The following is a 3,731-nucleotide window of genomic DNA, read 5'->3' on the forward strand; positions in this document are numbered from 1 at the left end:
GACTGTCATGTGTAAGTAAAAAGAACCAAGAAAAAATAAACCCACAAAACTTCTGAAATCATGAGCCAAAATAAACTTTGCCTTTTTTTAATACCAGGGATTGAACCCAGATGTACTTAACCACTGAACCACAACCCCAGCCCTTTTTTACATTTTATTAGAGACAGGGTCTCACTGAGTTGCTTAGAGCCTCCCTAAATTGCTGAGGCTGGGTTAGAACTCATGTAACCACCCAAGTCGCTGGAATTATAGGCATGGTCTACAGCACCTGGCTAAATTTTTCGTTTTCTAAATTGGTTTTGTTATGTATTTTGATCACAACAATGAAAAGCCAACTAATATACCTACCAAAAATTTTTTATGAATTTCCCTTTCTCCACGTCTGCCGCAGTCTCTGGCTGGGCACAAATCACGAGTCTCCACACAGCTTGTAGATTCAAACAGCAATTCTTTATTCCCGAACTCACGCCGGCCGTCTACAAACACATTCTGGGGGAATCCACGTTCTCTTTCCAAATCCACACTCTGCCCTAATCCACTCTCTCCCAAATCCACCATGCATGGGCTTCTGTCTCCCAAAATATACTGTCTGACCCTAAGCACTCAAGAGGAACTCAGCAGCAGGATACGCCCTATTCCAAAAGAGGAACACCCTAATCTCCTATTATACTAAACCGCCCTATTCTAAAGGGGAAACACCCTACTCTCCTATTATGCTAAACTGCCCTATTCTAAAGGGGGAACACCCTAAACACGGATCCTGCCCTGGTCCTTGAGCAAGGTCACCTTTCAGAAGTCCTTCCACTAGACAGCATGGGAGTAAGCTGGCAAGGAATTTGTCATACCTACTTGGCTGATGGCTCCCAGCACACGTCCTTACCAGTACTTATTTATCTTTGTTTTTGCAGTAATGGGATTGAACACAGATCCTTGCACATGCTAGGCAAGCAGTGTACCACTGAACTACATACCCAAATCAACCAGTATTTACTTATTTATTTATTGGTCTCTTTGATAAAATCCATACTAATGGGCGTGAGATGACATTTCATTGTGGTTTTGATTTCTTATGCATTTTTTTCTTTCCTTTTTCTTTTGGTACCAGGGATTGAACCCAGGGGGGTTTACCTAATGAGCTACATCCCTATCCTTTTTTTTTTTTAAAGAACTTTAATCCATTTCTTTTATTTTAAAATTTATTTATTAATTCTAATTTGTTATGCATGACAGCAGAATGCATTTCAGTTCATAGTACACATACAGAGTACAATTTTTCATGTCTCTGGTTGTACTCAAAGTAGAGTCACACTATTTGTATCTTCATGCATGTACTTAGGGTAATGATGTCCATTTCATTCCACTCTCTTTCCTACCCACATGCCTCCTCCCTTACCCTCCCTCCCTTTTGCCCTATTTAGAGTTTGTCTATTCCTCCCATGCTCCCCCCACATCCCCATTATGAATCAGCATCCTCATATCAGAGAAAACATTCAGCATTTGTTTTTTGGAGATTGGCTAACTTCACTTAGCATTATATTCTCCAACTCCATCCATTTACCTGCAAATGATTTTATTCTCTTTTAATGCTGAGTAATATTCCATTGTGTATATATACCACAGTTTCTTTATCCATTCTTCTACTGAAGGGCATCTAGGTTGGTTTCACAGTTTAGCTATTGTGAATTGTGCTGCTATAAACATTGATGTGGCTGCATCCCTGTAGTATGCTGTTTTTAAGTCCTTTGGGTATAAACCAAGAAGTGGAACAGCTGGGTCACAAATGGTGATTCCATTCCCAGTTTTCCAAGGAATCTCCATACTGTTTTCCAGATTAGTTGCAACAATTTTCAATTCCATCAGCAATGTATGAGTGTACCTTTTCCCCTCATTCTTGCCAACACTTATTGTTTGTGTTCTTAATAGCTGCCATTCTGACTGGAGTGAGATGAAATCTTAGTTTTGATTTGCATTTCTCTAATTGCTAGAGATGTTGAACATTCTTTTTTCATATATTTGTTGATTGATCATATATCATCTTCTGAGAAGTGTCTGTTCAGATGTAACATTAGGTCATTTATTTGTCGACTTTTTCTTCTTTTAAGGAATGAACTCCATGCAATGAACTTTCCTGTTAGTACTGCCTTCATAGTGTCCCAGAGATTTTTGATATGTTGTATCAGTGTTCTCATTTACTTCTACAATTTTTTAATCTCCCTTTAATGTCTTCTGTAATTCATTGTTCATTCAATAACATATTATTTAGTCTCCAGGTGTTGGAAAAACTTCTATTTTTTATTTTATCATGGATTTCTAATTTCATCCCATTATGATCTGATAGAATGCAGGGTAGTATCTCTACTTTTTTTACATTTGCTAAGAGTTGTTTTGTGGCATAATATATGGTCTATTTTAGAGAAGGATCCATATGCTGCTGAGAAGAAAGTGTATTCGCTCATTGAAGGATGAAATGTTCTATATATGTCTGTTAAGACTAAGTTATTGATTGTATTATTGGTTCTATATTTTCTTTTTTTAGCTTTTGTTTGGAAAATCTAGCCAGTTGTGAAAGAGTGTGTTAAAGTCACACAGAATTATTGTGTTATGGTCTATTTGAGTCTTGAACTTGAGAAGAGTTTGTTTGATGAACGTAGATGCAGTTCAGCTTTGTGAGCTACCCACAGGCCATATAGCCGAAAGCACTGTGTCGGGTTAGTGACTCTGGGGGAGAGGGAGGAGTTAGGGACTATAGGTACCTTGATATTGCTTCTAGGCCCCAGCTAGCATCCCAGGATTGGAATTGCCCCAACTAAAGATGACAACAAAGGTGTCCCAAGATGGAAGTGGCTGCTTTCAGAAATGGGGTATCAGGTCAGGGTTTGGCCAGGTGGTGGTGTTGGGCGGTGTGTTCAGAGATGCAGCTCTGTAGCATGCAGTGTTGTGGCTACGGCTGTCTCCAGACCCTGTCCTGTATCCCCATGTGCAGGCTACCATGTGTAGGAGACTATGGCAGTGGTTGCACTGTCCCAAGATAGAAGCGACTGGGGGAGCACCACATTGGTAGATGGGGGTCCACACAGGAGTGGTGACCAGAGGTCTTGCATATGGGCAGTAGCTGGGTGTCCTGTGTGGGAGTAGCAGCTGGGATTCCTGTGCAGGTGGTGGCCAGGGGTTTGGCACAGGTGCTAATGCTGATGGTCCTGCTCAGGTACCTGGAGATCCTGCGTGGGCGAATGGCTGGGAGTTCTGTGCTGACATTGAGGTCTGGATACCTGCCCAGGCACAGCACCCAGGATTCCTGCATGGGAGCCACTGTCAGGGGTCCCCTAATAACTTGCAGAGAAACAGTGTTCCCACTATTTGAATCCCAGGTCACAGAGTGACACAGAATGCAGCCTTCCTCTAGCCTGCCATCTTGGATCCCCCCCATCTCCATTCCTTTTTATTTTTTAATTTTGAGACAGGGTCTTGCAAAGTTGATTAGGGACTTGCTAAATTGCTGAGGCTGGTTTTGAACTTGCAATCCTCCTGCCTCAACCTATTGAGCTGCTGGAATTAGAGGTGTGTGCCACCACACCCAGCTTCATATGCACTTTTTGACTAAACCTTTTACTTTGAGATATAAATTCACATGCAGTTTGAAAAATAATACAGAGAGATTCCATATACTCTTTATCCAGTTTCTCCTAATGGTAACTTCTTGGAAAACTGTGGTGCAGTATGCAACCAGAATT

The sequence above is a fragment of the Callospermophilus lateralis genome, chromosome X, assembly GCF_048772815.1.
Source record: "Callospermophilus lateralis isolate mCalLat2 chromosome X, mCalLat2.hap1, whole genome shotgun sequence".
NCBI classification, from domain to species: Eukaryota; Metazoa; Chordata; class Mammalia; order Rodentia; family Sciuridae; genus Callospermophilus; species Callospermophilus lateralis.